This window comes from Capricornis sumatraensis, chromosome 1, assembly GCF_032405125.1.
Source record: "Capricornis sumatraensis isolate serow.1 chromosome 1, serow.2, whole genome shotgun sequence".
Lineage (NCBI taxonomy): Eukaryota > Metazoa > Chordata > Mammalia > Artiodactyla > Bovidae > Capricornis > Capricornis sumatraensis.
The window spans coordinates 117,294,411-117,316,089 of record NC_091069.1 but is presented as its reverse complement, the minus strand read 5'-3'; positions in this window follow the sequence as shown (position 1 = coordinate 117,316,089).

The window sequence follows — 21,679 nt, the reverse complement described above, 5'->3', positions numbered from 1 at the left end:
TATGCCCAACAATTGAGAAAAAACTAAAGGGGACAAACAGAATATTCAATAAGTGCAATAAGTGCTTTTAAAAAAAAAGGGGGGGGTGAAATGAGTGAATAAAGGAATATGATCCAGTTGGTAACCATACTCTGGGGTCCATCAAAAATAAGAGAGTCACCAGCCACACAACATGATAATAACATTGATCCATAGACTCAACCTCATTTTCCCTGAACCTTCCCATTCTATGGAGTGTGGATAAAACCTGTCTAGTGAAGATAATGTATTAAAAACCAGGCTTACACAAAGGAGAGGTGCTCAACATTACTAGTCATCAGGGAAATGCATAATAAAATCACAATAACCTGTAACCTCATACCTGTTAGCACAGAAGGCGATGGCACTCCGCTCTAATGCTCTTGCCTGGAAAATCCCATGGACGGAGAAGTCTGGTGGGCTGCAGTCCCTGCCTGGGGTCGCGAAGAGTTGGACACAACTGAGCGACTTCACTTTCACTTTTCACTTTCATGCATTGGAAAAGGAAATGGCAACCTACTCCATTGTTCTTGCCTGGAGAATCCTAGGGACGGGGGAGCCTGGTGGGCTGCCATCTATGGGGTCGCACAGAGTCGGACACGACTGAAGCAACTTAGCAGCAGCAGTCGCAGCATACCTGTTAGAATGGCTATCATCAAATAGACAAGAAATCAGAAATTTGACAAGGATAGGGAGAAAAGGGAACTATTCGTAGGAAGGTAAATTGGTACAACCACCATGGAAAACAGTATGGAGGTTCCTCAAATTTTTCGAAATAGAACTATCATGTGATTCAGCACTTCCACTTCTGAGTATATACCTGAACAAAATTAAATAACTGGCTTGAAGAGATATCTACACTCTTGTGTTCACTGTAGCATTATTTACAATAGCCAAGACATGGAAACAACCTAAGTGTCTATTGGTAAATGAATGAAGAAAATATTGATAAATAATCTATATCTCCAAAAGAAAATTATTCAGCTGTAAAAAAAAAAAAAAGTTTTGCTATTTATAATAACATGGATGAACCTTGAGGGCACTAAACTAAGTGAAATAAGTCAAACAGAGAAAGAAAATATGATGTGATCTCACTTATGTGTGGGCTCTTCTATGATTCTCGTAGAAACAGAGAAGAGATTGGTGGTTGCCAGAGATGAAGGGTGGTAGGTAGGGGAAATGAATGAAGGTAGTCAAAGGGTAGAAACTTCTAATTATAACATGAATAAGTTCTGGGGATGCAACCTACAGCATGGTGACCATAGTTAACAACACTGTATTATATATTTGAAAGTTGTTAGAAGAGTAGATCTTGAAATTTCTCACCACACACACAAAAAAATTGTAACTATATGAGGTGATAGATGTGTTAACTAAGCTTTTCATGGTAATCATTTTGCAATATATACAAATACAAAATCACTACATATTTTACCTTAAACTTACACAATGTTCTATGTCAGTTATATCTCAACAAAGCTGGAAAAAATTGAAATCAGACCTATTCCCCAGTTTCCCAAGTTATTATGGTAGCTGATCAAGACTAATAAAATGTATCACCTTATAGCTGCTGAATCAGTCCTTCAAATTAGGTGGCCAAAATGTCGGAGTTTCAGCATCAGCATCAGTCTTTCCAATGGATAATCAGAACTGATTTCCTTTAGGATGAACTGGTTGGATCTCCTTGCAGTCCAGGGGACTCGGCAAAAGTCTTCTCCAACACCACGTTTCAAAAGCATCAATTCTTCAATGCTCAGCTTTCTTTCTAGTCCAACTCTCACATCCATACATGACTACTGGAAAAACCATAGCCTTGACTAGATGGACCTTTGTTGGCAAAGTAATGTATTTGATTTTTAGTATACTGTCTAGGTTAATCATAACTTTTTTCCAAGGAGCAAGCACCTTTTAATTTCATGGCTGCAATCACCATCTGCAGTGATTTTGGAGACCAAAAAAATTAAGTCTGTCACTGTTTCCACTGTTCTGCAAAGTGATGGGACCAGATGCCATTATCTTAGTTTTCTGAATGTTGAGTTTTAAGCCAATTTTTTCACTCTCCTCTTTCACTTTCATCAAGAGGCTCTTTAGTTCTTCTGCACTTTCTGCCATAAGGGTGATGTCGTCTGCATATCTGAGGTTATTGATATTTCTCCTGGCAATCTTGATTCCAGCTTGTGCTTCATCCAGCCCAGCATTTCTCATGCTGTACTCTTCATATAAGTTAAATAAGCAGGGTGACAATATAACTGACTTATTTGAAAAGACCCTGATACTGGGAAAGATTGAAGGTGGGAGGAGACGGGGACGACAGAGAATGAGATGGTTGGCTGGCATCACCAACTCAACAGACATGAGTTTGAGAAACTCCAGGAGTTGGTGATAGACAGGGAGGCCTGGTGTGCTGCAGTCCATGGAGTCGCAGAGTTGGACACGACTGAGTGACTGAACTGAAATGATAGCTGCTGATCTTTTATCCGGTAATTAAGCCAACCTCATTCCACTCCCTTCTTCCCACCATACAAAACACCTACCAGTCAGACCACCTTACCAGGCTCTCTACCTCCTAGGTCCTCAAGCTTGCTGCTGCCTCTGCCTGGAAGGCTCTTCAGGCCTCCCCTGTTGACTAGTTGGAGAAGGAAATGGCAACCCACTCCAGTATTCTTGCCTGGAGAATCCCATGGACAGAGGAGCCTGGCGGGCTACAGTCCACAGGGTTGCAAAGAGTCAGACACTACTGAGCGACTTCACTGAACTGACTAGTTAGCTTCTAATTACCGTTGATCCTTCAGGTTTCGTCAAATAAATCTTTACCGGATAGGATTTGATCCTCTCTACTGCATATTCACGCAGAGGCCCAGGCCACCCTAAATCAGGAACACTGGTACGGCCCAACAGTACAGAAGAGTGCTTCAGCCAACCATATTCATATCAATATGAATCTACCCTTGCTGATTCAGCTGGGCCAAAATTTCTCTCCTAGGCTCAAGTGAAAGTGAAGTCACTCAGTCGTGCCCGACTCTTTACGACCCCACGAACTGCAGCCCACCAGTCTCCTCTATCCACAGGAATCTCCAGGCAAGAATACTGGAGTGGGTTGCCATTTCCTTCTCCAGGGGATCTTCCCGACCCAGAGATAGAACCGGGTGTCCCACATTGTAGGCAGACGCTTTACCGTCTGAGCCACCAGGGAAGTCAGGGATAATATCTATCTTGTTCATTGTTTGTTCACACCTCAACATCTAGTACTGACATGTGATGGGCTCCCTGCAAGTGTCTGTGGAATGAAAATCCTAAAACACCAAAACAACAAAAATCTAGGTCTTTTCAAGAAACTGATTCTTGTATTTCAATTTTGATTCTTCCAACCAAATGAGTTGTTTGGGGTTACTATTGATATTCTCTTCAAAGTTAAAGTGATACTCCCTGTTATACATTTCTTTTCCAGCAGAAAGAATTAAAAATTTTATAATTTATATTTTCAACTTTAATATATGAATAAAATGAAAGTCGATTACATCATAGGTGTACATACATATAAATATACACATACTCTGAATTAGTCAGGATTCTCCAGAGAAACAGGGTCACTAGGAAACAGATGATAGAGAGATAGAGAGAGAGAGAGAGATATAAGCATATCATAAGGCATTCGTGCATATTATGGACTATGGAGGCTAAAAAGTCCTATGGTTTGTCTGAAGCCTGGAGACCCAAGAAAGCCAGTAGTGTAGTTCCACTCTGAGTCCAAAGGCCCAGGAAACCAGGAGAACCAGTGGTATAAGTCCCAGTCCAAGGGCATAAGATAAGTGTCTAAGCTCATGCAATCAGGCAGGAGAGTAAGTCATTCCTTACCCCAGCTTTCAGTCTACTCTGTACTGTGCTGTGCTTAGTCGCTCAGTCGTGTCCGACTCTTTGCAACCCTATGGACTGTAGCCCGCCAGGCTCCTCTGTCTATGGGGATTCTCCAGGCAAGAATATTGAAGTGGGTTGCCATGCCCTCCTCCAGGGGATCTTCCCAACCCAGGGATTGGAACCCAGGTCTCCCTCGTTGCAGGTGGATTCTTTACTCTACTCAGCCCTCATCAAATTGAGCGATGCCCACCCAAATCTGCTTAACTCAATCTATGATTTAAGTGTTAATCTCCTCTGGAAACGCCTCCACAGACACATCCAGAAATAATATTTAACCAAATATCTGGCCACCCCCTGGCCCAGTCAAGTTGACACAGAACATTAACTATCACACACAGATACATATGTATAATTTATTTTCTTTTCAAATAGCCTTTATTTTCACAAATGTGCTTTGATTCTAGACTCATGGAATGCTCCTTCACTCTCATACATGATGACTTGAGCAAGAGATTTCTGAGTTCAGATGGTTGAGTGAAGCTACTCTGATTTGCTCTCTTCCAAAACCACATGATTTAAAGCACATGTACTTCAAACTTCGGGAGATAGTGGAAGACAGAGGAGCCTGGCTTGCTACAGTCCGTGAGGTCACAAAGAGCCAGACACGACTTAACAACTAAGTCACAACAACTTCAAACTCAACAAAATAAGTTCAACGATATACAAAAGGCAGAGTCTAAAAAGATATTCTTTCCCCAAAAGTTGCCCAAGAACCTGAAGCAGAATCAGGTAGAGTAAACCCCACCCCAGTCCCTCCCATCCTGTTCACAGGCTAGTCTAGTCATCAAAATTGTGACATTTCTAACTAATCTATCCATGCGTTTATTTTCTGTAGCTTCCATAACAAATTACCATAAATTCAGCAGCTTCACACCACGCAAATTTATGATCTCACAGCTCTGTAGGTCAAGCGTCTGGTGAGCTCAGCTGGTTCCACTGGCCCGGGTGTCACAGGCTGAGATCAAGTTGTTGGCAAGCTGGACTCTTATCTGGAGGCTCTGAGGGCAAGTCGGTTTCCAAGCTCATCCAGGCTGTTGACAGAATTCAGTTGTTTGGGCTGCTGGCCTGAGGTCTCTGTTTCCTTGCTGGCTGTCGGCCAAGAGTCTCTCTCAGCCTGAATTCCTGTCATGTTGCCCCCTCCACTTCAAAGCGGCAACTTCCTGTTAGGTCCTCCTCATGCTCTGAATCTCTCTGAGTTCTTTTTCTGCCTCATCCCTTCTGCCTCCAGCTGGAGAAAGTTCTCTCTCTTAAGAGTTAATGGGATTAGACTGGTCCAAAGTAATCACCCTGCTTTACGGTCAGTAACCCTAATTATATCTGCAAAGTCCCATGTGCTGTGTAACATATGCCTGGGTTCCAGGGATCAGCACATAGACATCTTCAGAGGAGGAAAGAGACCTCCCCCCATACCCCACATCTCAAAGGAGCTAAGTGCAGAGGGTTGGAGGTCTTATTTTTCCCCTCTTATGATTCTGGTTGAGTGTAACCCACCAGGCTCTTCTGTCTGTGGGATTCTGCAGGCAAGAATACTGGAGCAGGCTGCTATTTCCCTCTCCAGGGGATCTTCCCAACCCAGGGATAGGCAGGTGGATTCTTTACCACTGAGCCACCAGAGAAGCCTCTCTAACTCTAAAATACTTCAAATGATTTGTAGAGAGAAACTGGTTAAAAAAAAAAAAAATTTCCAGGAGATAAGATCAAGAGTTACACATACCAAATTGGGGATTCCATCTAAAATGCAAATACATTGTCCCCCAGGAATGGAATATAACCCCCAACTAAGTAGAGTGGATCTTGGAGTGGCTTCACTAGTTTACACAATCTTGGAAGAGACAACAGAGCTCAGGTCTTCCAATAATGATGGCACATCCCTTTACCCAAATTCTTCCTCTGGGGCACCACTGTGCTTTAGTGCTACAAAAAGTAGATGGATCACCAAAAATTCACCATTCAAGAGGGTGGGACAAATGAAGAGAGTAGCATGGAAACATATGCTAAGTTGCTTCAGTCATGTCCAACTATTTGCAGTCCTTTGGACTGTAGCCCAACAGGGTCCTCTGTCCAAGGGATTCTCCAGGCAAGAATACTGGAGTGGGTTGCCATGCCCTTCTCCAACATATACACTGCCATATGTAAAATAGATAGCCAGTGGGAATTTGCTGTATGATGCAGGAAGCTCAAACAGGTTCTCTGTGACAACCTAGAGGGGTGGGATGGGATGGGAAGTGGGAGGGAGGTCCAAGACAGAAGGGGCATGGGTATTCCTACGACTGATTCCTGCTGGTGTATGGCAGAAACCAACACAATATTGTAAAGAAATTATCCTTTAGTTAAAAATGAATACAATTTTAAAAATTTCAGCACTCAAACTGTGAAGCAGTGAAGTCAGGAAATAAGTCAAAGGTGCGGTGGCATGGGAGGTAAGTATCTTCCCAAACTCAGATCACATTAAGTTTCCAGGCAGAGCCTCCAAGCGTGAGTAAAGCTAGAAAAATGGAGTGACATGGAAAGAATGCAAGCTATATGGAGACAGAAAGAACAAAAGGGAAGGAGGGAGGGAGGAAAGAAAGGACTGAGAAAGAGAAAGAAGGAAATATACACAACCTAGGGCTTCCCAGGCGGCACTAATGGTAAAGAACCTGCCTGCCAATGCAGGAGACGTGAGATGCGGGTTTGACTCGTGGGTCAGAAAGATCTTCTGGAGGAGGGCATGGCAACCCATTCCAGTATTCCTGCCTGGAGAATCCTCAGACAGAGGAGCCTGGTGAGCTATAGTCCATAGGGTCACAAAGAGTCAGACATACCTAAAGCAACCTAACACACATAGCAAGCATGCAGGCTACATACAGACAGAAAGAAAGGGAAGGAGGGAGGGAGGAAAGAAAAGTGTGAGAAAGAGGAAGAAGAAAATATATACAACCTAAAGCGGGAAAATTCCCAAGTGCTTCAAATTATTTAGAACAATTGAAAAAAGGCTCAAACATTTTTAAAAGAATAGCATGAGAGGATGGCAGGTCTGAGGACTTAAACAGTATTATCAAAGAACTATTGCGTGAAAATTTAGGGACTGGTAACATAATACACATGGCTACAGACTGAATAAGTGTCCTGGAGGAGAGGGAGAGTTAGTCACACTGGGAAGGCAGAAGAAAGAGATTAAAGCAATCAGAAAACAACTGACTTGTTTTCAACTCAGTTTGAAAATGATGGAATCTGGGTAAAGAGAGACCGTCATAACTGAGATCTGAAGCAGAAAACCCTGCAGATAATGTTGGGGTAACCCTGTTAATGGAAAATATATTCAACAACACTTGTTAAAGGTGGTACTACAGACTTTATTCAGGATCATTGTAACAGGTTAGGGACCACTGCCATGGAATTTTACAGCTGGAGAAAAGATCTGGGCTCAACTCTGAATACAGCACGGGCAGGTGCGAATTTATAGCCAAAGAGCAGGGTGAGGGTCAGTGGATAGAAAATTACTAAGAGGAAACCACGGGAGTAAAGGGCATTTGGCTAAACTGACTGGACAGAATCCTTTGCTCAGGATACGATGAGAAAACATCACCTGCAGGATTGGGTTGGGGGTGAGGAACCTGATCAGAGATTGAAGGTGATCGGGCATCAGGGGTACAGGGTTCTTGTCAAACTGACTTAGCAAAGTTCTTCCTAAAACTAAATTTTACAAGGAAGGGCATGGATGGGCCTAGGCAAATGAGTAAATCTTGCTCAAGCAAAGAATCTATGTCAACCTTCTAACCCTGACCCTTCCCAGGTTGCACACTGGTAAAGAATCCACCTGTCAATGCAGGAGAGGCAGGTTCGATCCCTGGGTGGGGAAGATCCCCTGTAGAAGGAAATGGCAACCCAATCCAGTGTTCTTGCCTGGAGAATCCCATGGACAGAGGAGCCAAGCAAGTTCCGGCTCATGGGTCTCAAAGAGTTGGACATGACTGAGCACACACATACATACATAACCCTAACTGTAATTCTGCTCATCTTTCTACTGAGAGGAGGCAGGCTCTGCTCAATTCCCTAGGAGGAAAAAATATGGAACAACCATTTCATCTTGAGTCTGTCCTTTCATTCTATTTTCCCCAAGGACAGATGGATTTACCAGGTGGACCTGTGACTTTTGTCCCCTGCTTCGGACCTTTCTGTTCGTGGAGATCTCCAGCTAGCTCTCCATCTCAGAACAAGTTAGAGTGCTGATGGAGGGACCAGAGACAGGGTGAGCTAATTTGTCTATTCAGGAAGAATATGATAAATCTACCTGGCCTCAGCTCTCAACGCATACCTTCCAGCTTTATTATAATAAAGATGATGTGTGTGTGTGTTATTAGTTCAGTTATGTCTGACTGTTTGCAACCCCATGGACTGTAGCCCACCATGGGGGCCCCTCAGTCCATGGGGATTCTCATGGAGAATCCTGGAGTAGGTAGCCATTCCCTTCTCCAGGGGATCTTCCCAAGCCAGGATCAAACCCAGGTCTCCTACATGTAGGTAGATTCTTTAAAGTCTGAGCCACCAAATAAGCCCCAAAATACTAGAGCAGGTAGCCTATCCTTTCTCCAGGGAATCTTCCTGGCCCAGGAGTTAAATTGGGGTTTCCTACATTGCAGGTGAATTCTTTACCAGCTGAGCTACTAGGAAAGCCCTACATACCTGGAGGTAACCACTATCCTCAGTTTAGTGGATATTATCTCCTTACTTTTTAAAACAATTTTTACATATCAGCATGCTTAATCAAATGCTGTTTATTTTACTTATTTTTTAACTTTAGAAAAAGTATCATAAGATGACTTTAGAATAATTTTGTCAAATCTATCCCTAAAATAATCTTACAATTTTAATTAAAATTATATTTATAAGTGATCTAGGGGAGACACATTACCTCTGTAATATCATGGATTCTATAAGACCTCTATAAAACATCATGAATTAGTGGTTATGACCATTTTGATTTCAAATATCTCTGTCTCTCTTCTGTTGCCGTTTTTATTCTTGTTGTTTTGCTTGAGGTTTGTCAGTAATTTATTCTTTCAATCACTGTGTCTGGAATGTATATACTAGAATTTGTCTCTAAATTCATAATTTTCTGCTTTAATCATTTTTGTTCTGTCCTACGGAGGTTCCCAGATTTCTCATCTAGCCCTCTTTTAAATTCTGATATTAACACAGCCAGTTTAAGCTTTATATTGTCTAACTTAATAAAACAAATGACATATTTAAAATTCTTGAGTACAATCTTGCTAGTCTGATTGTCATTCTGTTCTTAATATCCTATCATTGCAATTTTGTTTCCCTCTAATTTTTTTAAATTTCAAAGTTATTTGGTTTTTAAATCAAGCTTATATTGTTAATTTCTATTTGTCCAACATCGTATTCAGAGGTTGTGTTCTGTAATCTTTCTGCTTTTTTTATAACATGATGAGTTTATGTGTTCTAATACATGATCATATTTTAATGTTCTAGGAACATATTTTTGTGTATAGGATACAAAAATTGTTAATATCATCTATACAGTTTAAATGGTTATTAGTGAAAGAATATGATTGCTGGAATATACTTAAAACACAACAGCAACAACTCACTAATGAAAATCATGCATACATAAAGGGGTAGAAATCAATGAAAAAAGAATGGCAAAATGTAAATTTATTCTTTATCAATATAAGTTGGCAATGGTTTTGCTTTGGACACAGCTTTCTTTTTGTTTGTATTAACCAACTTTTTTGATGGTTTTGCTTTATTTCACCATTATTGTGTTGAATTTTTTAAATTCTCCATGAAAGTATTATTATTTCAGTTGGGAAGCTTAACCCATTTATAAATATGTCATAATTTATATATGCAATAGTATATCTAATCTTTAAAGTTGTTTTTACTCATTTTTTATTTATAATTTGTGATATGACTCAATTATTTATTCTAGTCTTTAATATATAGGAAAATATTTCTTATTTTTTAAATTTTATTTATAGGGATATTTATTTTTTAATCATTTTTTAATTTAGAAGTCCAAATTTCAGAATCAAGAATGAAACTCATATATTCAATCAACAAACACATATTGAACTATGACAACTGCTATAATGATATTTGAAAATAAAATGGCAAAAAAATAAAAGATAAACCTAGCCCTTGTCCATGCAAAGCTTAAAATCTACTTGAAAGATAAGCAAGTGAACAGGCAGTTACTACTCAGCATCACAAGGGCAACAACCATAGGAAAATAAAAGACGCTACAGAAACATGTAGGAGAGATGCCACCTTGCCTAAGATGTTCAGAGAACATTTTACGGAGGAAACAACATCTGAGCCAAGACCTTGAATTGAGTGGGAGTCAGGTAAGACCTTTTAAGCTTTTATTATTTAACTTCAGTTCAGTTCAGTCGCTCAGTCGTGTCCAACTCTTTGTGATCCCATGAACTGCGGCACGCTGGGCCTCCCTGTCCATCACCAACTCCCGGAATCCCCCCAAACCCATATCCATTGAGTTGGTGATGCCATCCAATGATCTCATCCTCTGTTGTCCCCTTCTCCTCCTGCCTTCAATCTTTCCCGGCATTAGGGTCTTTTCAAATGAGTCAACTCTTCACATCAAGTGGCCAAAATATTGGACTTAGAACATGTTTAATTCTCTCCCTTACCATCACTATTTCTCAGTTGTTATTATTTTATGTTTTATGCTTCAGTTCAGTTCAGTTCAGTCGCTCAGTTGTGTCTGACTCTTTGCGACCCCATGAATCGCAGCACGCCAGGCCTCCCTGTCCATCACCAACTCCCAGAGTTCACTCAAACTCATGTCCATCGAGTCAGTGATGCCATCCAGCTATCTCATCCTCTGTCGTCCCCTTCTCCTCCTGCCCCCAATCCCTCCCAGCATCAGTCTTTTCCAATGAGTCAACTCTTCACGTGAGGTGGCCAAACTACTGGAGTTTCAGCTTTAGCATCATTCCCTCCAAAGAAATCCCAGGGTTGATCTCCTATATTTGCTATTAATTTACCACTTTGCATTTAGGAGAAAATTTTGACTTTTTCTCAGATTTTAACAAGATACATTTGATGTATCTTTATTTCAACTAGTTTTAGTGTTCATATCCAGGTCTTTTAAGCCATTACCTTGCTATTTTTAGTTACCATTTTCCCTGAAAAATTCTGGCTAAATGTATTTTCCTGAGCTAACTTTCCTAATCTCTGTATCTAATTTTTCCTCCATATCTTTTGGGATATTGCTAAATTAGTTATCCCTTCTTGGCCATATATCTAGCTCCCACTCTTTTTCTTTTACTTCAGCATATAAATATCTTCAGTGGTGCTAGTGGTAAAGAACCCACCTGCCAAAGCATTAGATATCAGAGATGCAGGTTCAGTCCCTAGGTGAGGAAGATCTCCTGGAGGTGGGCATGGCAACCCACTCCAGTTTTCTTGCCTGGAGAATCCCATGGACAGAGGAGCCTGGTGGGCTACAGTCCATAGGGTTGCACAGACTCAGACACGACTGAAGTGATTTAGCAGCAGCAGCAGCAGCATAAATACCATCATCACCTTTTCTGTCTGGAAAGTCTTGCTTTTTGACCCTTTTGTTTCTTATAGCTACAACCTTTTATCATTCTCTTCAATATCAAACTATTTACTACTTGAAAAAGTTGTCTATACTCATGTCCAATTCATAAACACCCATAGGCTCTTCAAACCCCTGTGGCAAGCCAGCTTCTACCCTCACCACTCTTCTGACCCTGCTCTCACCAACATTATCAAAGACTTTCCTGTTGCCAAAATCAAAGAAAATGTTTAAATTTTTATGACTTGACTGCCCTGCCACACTAAATCTGTAGAGCATCTCCTTTGTCACAAAACTCTCTCCCAATTTGGCTCTTAAGACCCTTCTGTGGTGTCTCTCCTTCCTTGTCCTTGTCCTTCTCCGTCTCCTCTTCCCTCTTCCTTCAGTCATCTCTAAGTACTGAAGTTTTCAGACCTTTTGAGGTTGAAAAGACCTCTTTTCTCATCTCTTCTCTTCCCACACTAATACTTTTCCTATCTGATATTGTATAATCTCCATGGCATCAAATAATGCCTACATGCCTCCAAATTACATTTATCTGAAAGCAAACTAATGAGCTGGACTCTAGATCATTACACCTAATCGTGCATGTGGGCCTCCACTTGGGTGTCCAATAAGCATTTTAATTCCATGTGACCATCCTCCTCCCAGTGCTCTTTTCCTATATTCCCTGTGTTTTAATCGCTTCTCTGAAAGCAGAAACCTAACAATAACCCCTGACTCATCCTTCTCCCTGACCCATGTGCTCAGGCATCAGTTACTACTATTTCTACTTCTCACATGTATAGCTTCTTCTCCGATTTCCTAGTATTGACTTAATTCAAATTCTCATAATTTACCAGTTGGATCATTGCCAAGGTCTTCCATTGCCTCCATTCTTGCTCCACTCCAATCCGTTAATTAGATTTAAAACAGAATTATTTTCCTAAAATATGAATATGAGCATGCCACTCATACATTCCCATCTTTCAATACCTCTTCACTGCCTTGAAAAGAATTTCCAAATCACTAACCTGGTATACAGGGTGGTTTCTGATTTAGTCCCTTCTGTTAACTGCAGTCTGATCACTACGCCAACACAGACACACAGGTTCATGCAACCGTTTCCCCTGACAAAGCACTTTCTCCTTTTGCTACATACATAGCTACCTCTAACTGCAAATTTAAAAGCCACCTTTTCTTCCTTACCTGATCAATTCATGCTTATCCTTTTAGCTAACCCACGTGTTACCTCCTATCCTCTACCAGTTTGCATCTGACAATTTTATCCCCCAATCTGGGTTACATATTTTTTCAAGTGTTTATATCACTCGTAGGCATTTTTATCATAACATTTATAACATTTAAAATGACTGTCTCCATTATTCAATCAAGAATTCAATGAGGGCAGGAATCATGTCTTAGAAATACTTCTGCTCTGAGAGCCTATTACCAATGCCCTGTGATCAAGATAGAGATTTACAGATTTATATGAAGGAACAAGTAGTTCAGCATAGATATATTCTGAGGACATACAGGAAAATGACCAGATCATGAAAAATAGCTTGTATGTCAGATAAGTCATCAAAGTCATTTTAACAGGAAATGATGTGACCAAATGTACATGTTTAAAACCTCATCCTCATGGCCATGTGGTGAATGGGCCATAAAATAATAGAACTAGAGGAAGCAAGAGCTTTGAAATGGTTCAAGTGAACAATTATGAAAACCAAACTGATGACAGCAAGGATGGAGAGTGGGTGGCAGATATACACAAGACTTGGACAGTAAAGTGAAGAGGAGTCAATAGCCAATTCAATATGGGGGTTAATGAGGCATTAAGAACCACAAGCGTCTCTAAGACTTCTGGCTTGACTGACTAGGACGGTAGATTATTCATTTTGGAAATCATCAAGTCATATTAAGCTTATGCTCTAAACAGGCAATATACTAGGTGTTTGCTTAGACTGCAAGATTAATAAATAAAACATGAGACAAATAAATAAAACAGAGTCCCTACTCTTCATAGTGTGCAGTGAAAGAGATAAACACATAATAGAACTATAATCAAGGTTATTATGGATCTATAGGCAAGGTCTGTCTCTAGGAGAGCCTGTGGATTCACCTGATCATTGAATTCTGGAGGTCATGATGATGGTTCATTAGGAATGCGAAAGACTTCTAGAGAGGGCAGAAAAACTGCTTTCAATGTCATAACTTCCAGGATAATAGCCTGTATCAGTGGCATTTGGATCCAGTGAGTACAGGGGTTTCCCAATAACTGGGAAATTTTTGTGTATCTGGCAGAGGAACACCCGACATCCAATCCAATGTATCTCAGTACTTGATTCAGATGAAAAGAAGCTACGGGGCTGCCCTTCTGCTAGGCTTTCGCAGGCACTGTAGGAATGAGAAAGTCTTTCCTCCGGAGGTTTCTTGGAGGGGCAAGCCTCAAGATCCGCTATTTTAGCATCATGGTGTTAGGTTTCTATATTGAGTCACTGTCAGGAGCCTTCAAAGGAGGACAGGAAGGCAAGTTTGAGGCAATGTACAGATGTCCACTGCTTTTCCATGTCTCTGCACAGACTCAGGGCTAAAGATACGGAATTCAGAATGCTCTGATGTAACAGATTCTTCAAACGAATTTCAGTTAAGACTGTTCCAAGAGCCACGTGGAATGGTTGGAGGTGTAATGCAGGTTAAATGCCTGGGGTGGTATGCCTGAGCCAATGTTCTTATTCAGCTCGGAATCAAGCTAAGGTCTTTGCAAGAAAGCTGTGGTTGATCCCAAGAGTTTGTCTTCCTGTTCAGCCTGGTGTCTCTTCTTTCACCTAAACATCTTGCTACACCAGTGAAAATATTCTCTTTATAAATCTATCCCTATGCTTTCAGCCAATCTAATATTCTATGGAGACAATACATGTTGTCTTGAAGTGGTGTTTTCCTCTGTACACATGTCCTGTGCACAGGTACAGTGATAGGAGCCATGTGCATTCTCACAAAGGGCCCAGTTATGGCAGAAGTTTCCAGCACATTCATCAATGTCACTCTGACACCATTCTCCCCTAAAACTTGAATCACACAGACAAAACAGTACCATCTAAACTGTCAAAACATGTTCCACCATTTTCACAGGGTTTATCTTCGCAGCATGGGCTAAGCTGGCACCTCTGACCAGTATATAATTGTCTACATTGGCAAACTAAGTCCATTGCCCACAATGCCTGTACCCCCATAAAGGCATGGATGGGAGGAACACAGCTTGATGCTCACCTCACAATATGCCCCTATGTCTAAGGCACTGTATTTGCAATAAGAACCTCCAGTAGGTGATAAATTGCGAATGCTTCCATCCTGGCAAGTATTACTTAAGTACTCTTCTTTCTATAGCTGTTCGCAAGCACCCAAGAGATGATACATCCCCTGATTATTCAATGTATACCTAGCTTCTCGGTTTGCTACTGAAAGGGATCTCCTACCCATTCAAATAAGTGGAATCCATACAACCCCTGAAATCACTACTAACTTAGGGGATCTTCCATGCCTTATGACTTGCTGGCAGATATGATCACCAAAAAACACATGGTTGACTTTCGAGGTTTAAGGTTTTCAGAGCCCCTGTGTCTGTGCCTGTTGCAGTGTGAACTTGGTCTAGAACCGAAATGGTATAGTTTCCATTCACTTCAAAAGACACTGCATACCACAGCCCATCAGACTTGAATGCTTTAAACAAACACAGTTCCAGGGCCTTCCACAGTCACATTTGTGCTGCAGTCTTTCATTGTGAATCTCCACGATGCCATAGTCAGTTCCTTGAGTATACATTATGACGGCAGGAGTAGAATATGCTCTAAGTCACAGGGTCAGTTCCATCTTTAACTTGTTTTTATTTTCAAGATTCCCATTTTAATAAGGACTTCCCTGGTGGCCCAGACAGTAAAGAATCTGCCTGTAATGCAGGAGACCCAGGTTCGATCTCTGGGTCGGAAAGATCTCTTGGAGAAGGGAATGTCAGCCCACTCTGGTATTCTTGCCTGAAGAATTCCATGGACGAAGGAGCCAGGAGGGTGGGTTACAGTCCATGGAGTCAGAAAGAGTTGGACACAACTGAGAGAATAACACTTTCATTTTTATGGGTAGACTGAGCAAAGCAGATTGTACTCCCTAATATGGGTGGGTTTGTCCAGTTAATAGAAGAAGGCCAGACAAAAGACGGATCCTCCTGCAGAAAGGGACTCCTTCTGCTTGACCATCTTGGAGTAGGAACATTGTCCTTTTTCTTAATTTCAAGCTCAAACTGAAACACAGGCTTTTCCTGAGTCTCAGACCTGCCAGCTTTTGCAATGAAACTATGTCTTTAGCTCTCCTGGTTCTCAGGCCTTAGGACCTAGAACGAGATTCCTGGGTCTCCAGCTTGCCAGCACACTCTGCAGATCTAGAGTCTTGCCAGCTTCCATAACTGCATGAGCCCATTCTTTAAAATAAATCTCTTTATATTCATATATCTTATTGGCTCCACTTCTCTAAGAGCATTAGTACACATGTCTTTTGCCTGTTGATCTTATTGACTGTTTCCAGCAGAATGTAGGCATCATGATTTTTCTGTCTTAGTCACCACTTGGTCACTTTTAGAGACTAAAACATGTCTGGCCAATTGTATGCATTCAAAAAATCTTACAAGATTAATTCATGGATATATACAGATTTGAGAATATTCAGCAAAATACCAGATTTTCCTTTCAGTTTAAATAACATAGTACACAGAATATTTCTTTTCATTTCAGTGGCTTCTGGTTCACCTAATATTATCAGTGGTCTTTTGCAGAAGATTCATGTAAGAGAACTTAAAATACAGTAAAACTTCAAAGAAAGATGGGAAGGTTTTGAATCATACAGTATGAAGGGGCTACTCAACCAAAAGAGGAAGGGACAGATAAGAATATATATCTTGTGAGAAGAAAACAAGTCAAAAATAGAATGCAATTGATAAGAAGTCCTAGACTATGCCTTCAGGATCAAATATTTTAAAGAGAATTTAGCTAGGAACTTCTCTAAACATGTGTTCATAATCACAATTTTAGGCTGCTTTTTCTGAAAGCTTTCAGATTTATAGGCTATAAGACTTTTATGAAAAGAGAAAAGGCTATTGAATTATATCATTTAAAAATTTGAAAGTTCTGCCTTCAAGTGGAAGATGGTTGACTAAGCATACACATTTCCTTTTCTCCCCACCACAAATCTCTCTGAAATTTATATTGAAATAATGCAATATAAAAACATGAATTAATATAGACATGCAGGAAAATCAGGGAGGCTTGGGCAGAAACAATGAGGATTTCTTGAAGACAGAAATGAGATAAAATGGGTGCTGAATGTCTTTCAAAACAAGATATAAACAAATGAGGTTTTCGCTTTAAAAATGGGTTTTCTTTCAGAAGAAATACTGAAAAAAAAAACAATTCTAAAAACACAGGCAACTAAAGCTGACTCATCTACTAAACTATGGGTTGGGTGGTAAGGAAAGTAAAGCTTCATAAGGCTCTGGGTTCAAGGTGCAGTTGAGTACATTAATTTTCTCTATCTCCTAAGGCCCTGTCTGTTTGCTGTTTAGTCACTAAGTTGTGTCCAGCTCTTTCTGCAAGCCCCCAGACTGTAGCCCACCAGGCTCCTCTGTCCATAGGATTTCCCAGCAAGAATACTGCAGTAGGTTACCATTTCCTTCTCCAGGGGATCTTCCTGACCCAGGGATCGAATCCATTTCTCCTGCACTGGCAGCACAGTAAACCCACAGCGGAGAGAACAGGAGGATGACTCTCAGTCAATAAGGAATTCCATAACTCTCTGGGAGACACAGAGCCGCAGAAGGAAGACACTGATGATGCAGAACATAGGAAGGTGCGGCCTAAAACACACACAGAGACGGCACCAGCGGGAGGTGCCTACTGGTCTGCTGGTAAGACTCAGAAATACTACACTCGGTACATCAGATGGTAGACAGACACTAAAAACAAGAGGCTGAAGAGCAACTGTCAACCCTCTCCTGGAACCCAGGTGTTTCTCCCTGTCACCAGGGATGCCCTTTTGTGTAGCAGGATAAGCAGTAAGGCTGATGTTGCTGGAAGCCGGGATACTTGGGGTGGAAGAGAAAAGATACAGTTGTGACATCAAAGTAAAGTAATACCATGCAGTTTTACTTTTGAATTAGAAATATTAGTGAGAGGTAAGATAAGGGTTAACTTGTCCAAGAATGGCCACCTGCAAGGAGAAAGACCTGGCCTTTGTGAAGCTATGTGACAAGTGGCTGCAACCCAGCCACCTAAGACCATCAGTCCTGGCCAAGTATGACGCTTAGACCCAACAACTCCTTCTGTATTCGTTTCCAGTGCTGTTGTAAGAGACCCCCACAAGCTGAATGCCTTAAAACAATATAGATTGCCTATCAACGGTTCTGAAAAGCAGAATTGTAAAATGGATCAGCAGAGCTGTGTTCCTTTAGAAAGCTCTAATGGAGAATCGGTTTTCCCACATTTTCCAACCTCTAGAAGTTGTTCGCTCATGGCTTTTTTCCATATGCAAAGCCAGTGATGGCCAGTCTAGTCTTTTCCACACTGAGTTATACTCTGATACTAAATTTTTTGCTTCCCTTTTTCACATTAAAACAACCCTTGTGATCAGATTGGGTCCATCTGAAGAATTTAGTTTAATCTAATTTTAAGGTCAAATTGGCAAACTTAATTCCATCTTAAACCTTAATTCTCAGGACTTGCCTAGTGGTCCAGTGACTAAGACTCTCTGTTCCCAATGCAGGGGTGCCTGGGTTTAAACCCTGGGCAGAGAACTAGGTCCCATATGCCACAACTAAGAGTCAGCATGCCACAACTAAGATTCAATACAGCCAAATAAATACCATAAATAAAAACTTAATTCTCACTCTTGAGAGTCTGGTGTACTGCAAGGAGATCAAACCAGTCAATCCTAAAGAAAATCAACCCTGAATATTTATTGGAAGGACTGATGCTAAAGCTAAAAACTCCAATACTTTGGCCACCTAATTTGAAGAGCCAATTCACTGGAAAAGCCCTTGATGCTGGAAAAGATTGAGGGCAGGAGAAGGGGACATCAGGGGATGAGATGGTTGGATGGCATTACCAACACAACAGATGTGAGTTTGACCAAACTATGGGAGATTGTGAAGGACAGGGAAGCCTGGCATGCTGCAGTCCATGGGGTTGCAAAGAGCCCGAAATGTCTTAGTGACTGAACAATACCAACAATTCTCACTTGCCATGTAATGTAATCACAGGATCCAGGGTGAGAACAAGGACAACTCTGAGAAGGCCATTATTCGGCTTACTAAACCACCCTATCTGGGACCTGCCAGGATATATCACTAACTTATTATATTGTATAGCTACAACCATAAGTTTGGGTCCCTGGCCCCCTGATCACATCAGGAGAAAGGCAAGTACGTCCCTAATCATGATGCTTTAAGCCACATGGCCCAGGCGTCAGTTTCACTTTCCTAAACTCTAACATTTTGCCCTATCAGGTGGCTGTGACATGCCTCAATAGTGTGAACAGCAGCAAGGAACGTTTACATCTGCTGCTGCCCATGGGCTCATGAATTTTCCCCAGCGAACACTAATCCAGCAGCTTTGGTGCTATTAAACTATTTTCTCCATGGAAAGCAAATACAGCTTAGAGCTTAAAACAAGCAATTATGGTCAACCAAAATGTTTGGAATCTGCTCCATTAAGACAATTTTGATATGAGCAAATGAAGGTACTTAACACCTCAGGGAACTAAAGCAAAAGTTTTGTGACAAAATGCACAAATGCAGTAATGCAAAAATGCACAAGTGCATAGTAGTGCAGTAATGGAGAAAAGAAAAGAACACTGACAGGAAACCTACACTGCATCCAGAACTCACATTCACACAACCTAGAGGGACAAAAGGAGAAGGCAATGGCACCCCACTCCAGTACTCTTGCCTGGAGAGTCCCATGGACGGAGGAGCCTGGTGGGCTGCAGTCCATGGGGTCGCGAAGAGTCAGTCACGACTGAGCGACTTCACTTTCACTTTCCACTTTCATTCACTGGAGAAGGAAATGGCAACCCAATCCAGTGTTCTTGCCTGGAGAATCCCAGGGATGGGGGAGCCTGGTGGGCTGCCATCTATGGGGTCGCACAGAGTCGGAGACGACTGAAGCGACCTAGCAGCAGTAGCAGCAGCAGAGGGACAGAAACAGTAAAACTGAATGGATGAGTACCTGCAGCAAGAATGGGCCACTTGTAGCTTCTCTCACTGAGATGACACAAAAATGATCTTACTACCCTCATGGTACTGGGCTTCTTAAATCTCAAAAAGCAGCATAATTTGTTACACAGGTAGCTATTTCTAGAGCTGAAGTTTGCCTGTTGCATAACAGATTTTTTTTAATTTAAAAATATGCAGCATGAAAAAAAATTCACAATGGACCTAAATGTAAAACTATACAACTCCTAGAAGAAAACACAGATGAAGACCTCAGGTGTAGGGATGACTTTTTAGTTATAACACTGTAGGCATGATCCATGAAAGAAATCCTTGATAAGTTGAATGTCATTAAAATTAAAATCTCCTTTCCTGAGAAAGACAAATTCAAGAAAATGAGAAGACAAATCACAGCCTGGAAGAAAGTATTAGCAAAAAAACTATCTGTTGAAAAACTGTTATCCAAACTATACAAAGGACTATTAAAACTCAATGAAAAGAAATAAACAACTTGATAATAAAGTGAGTCAAATAGCTGTTAGATACCTCACCAAAGAAAGCAGACAGATGGCAAGTAAGCATATCAAAAGATGCTCTGCATCATGTGTCAGCAGGAAAAAGCAAATTAAAACAACAGTGAGATACCACTGCAGTGAAAGTGTTAGTGACTCAGTTGTGTCCAACTCTTTGCAACCCCTGTAGCTATAGCCCCCCAGGCTTCTCTGTCCATGGGATTCTCCAGGCAAGAATACTGGGTTGCCATTTCCTTCTCCAGAGGATCTTCCTGACCCAAGGATGTAACCTGGGTTTCCTGCACTGCAACCAGATTCTTTACCATCTAGCCACTGTACCACTGCTGCTGCTGCTGCTGCTAAGTCGCTTCAGTCATGTCCGACTCTGTGAGACCCCATAGACGGCAGCCCACCAGGCTCCCCCATCCCTGGGATTCTCCAGGCAAGAACACTGGATTGGGTTGCCATTTCCTTCTCCAATGCATGAAGGTGAAAAGAGAAAGTGAAGTCACTCAGTGGTGTCCGACTCTTCGCGACCCCATGGACTTCAGCCTACCAGGCTCCTCCGTCCATGGGATTTTCCAGGCAAGAGTACTGGAGTGGGGTGCCATTGCCTTCTCCAACTATACCACTACCCACATTAAAATGTCCAAAATCCAGAACACTGACATCATCAAATGCTGAAGAGAATGTGGAGCAACATGAATTCTCATTCATTCCTGAAGGAAAGCAAAATGGTACAGTCACTTTGGAAGACAGTTTACAGTTTCTTACAAAATGAAGCACATACAACCCAGAAATCAGGCTCCTTGATACTTACCTAAAAATCTAAAACCTAATTACTGGCCGCACAAAAACCTACACACAGATGTTTATAGCAGCTTTATTCGTAATTGTCAAGCTTGGAAACAACCAAGGTGTCCTTCAGCAGGTCTATGAATAAACTGTTGTATACCCAGACACGCCTGCGTGCCTGTGTGCTCCGTCTCTCGGTTGCTCTGACTCTTTGCGACCCCATGGACTGTAGCTTTCTGGGCTCCTCTGTCCCTGGGATTCTTCAGGCAAGAATACTCGAGTAGGTTGTCACGCCCTTCTCCAGGGGAACGTCCCAACCCAGGGATCAAACCCACATCTTTTACGTCTCCTGGATTGGCAGGCGGGTTCTTCACCACTGAGCCACCTGGGAAGCCATATATCAAGACAATGGGAAATTATTCAGAACTTAAAAGAAATGAGCTATCAAGCCATGAAAAAACACGGAGGAACCCTAAGTGAATATTACTTAGAGAAAGTAGCCAATCTAAAAGGCTATTTTCTATACGACATTCTGGAAAATCTCAAACCATAGGGACAGTAAAAGGATCAGTGGTTGCCAGGGGCTGGAGTGTGAAGCAGGGATGAGTAGCCTAAACAGAGAATTATCAGGGCAATTAA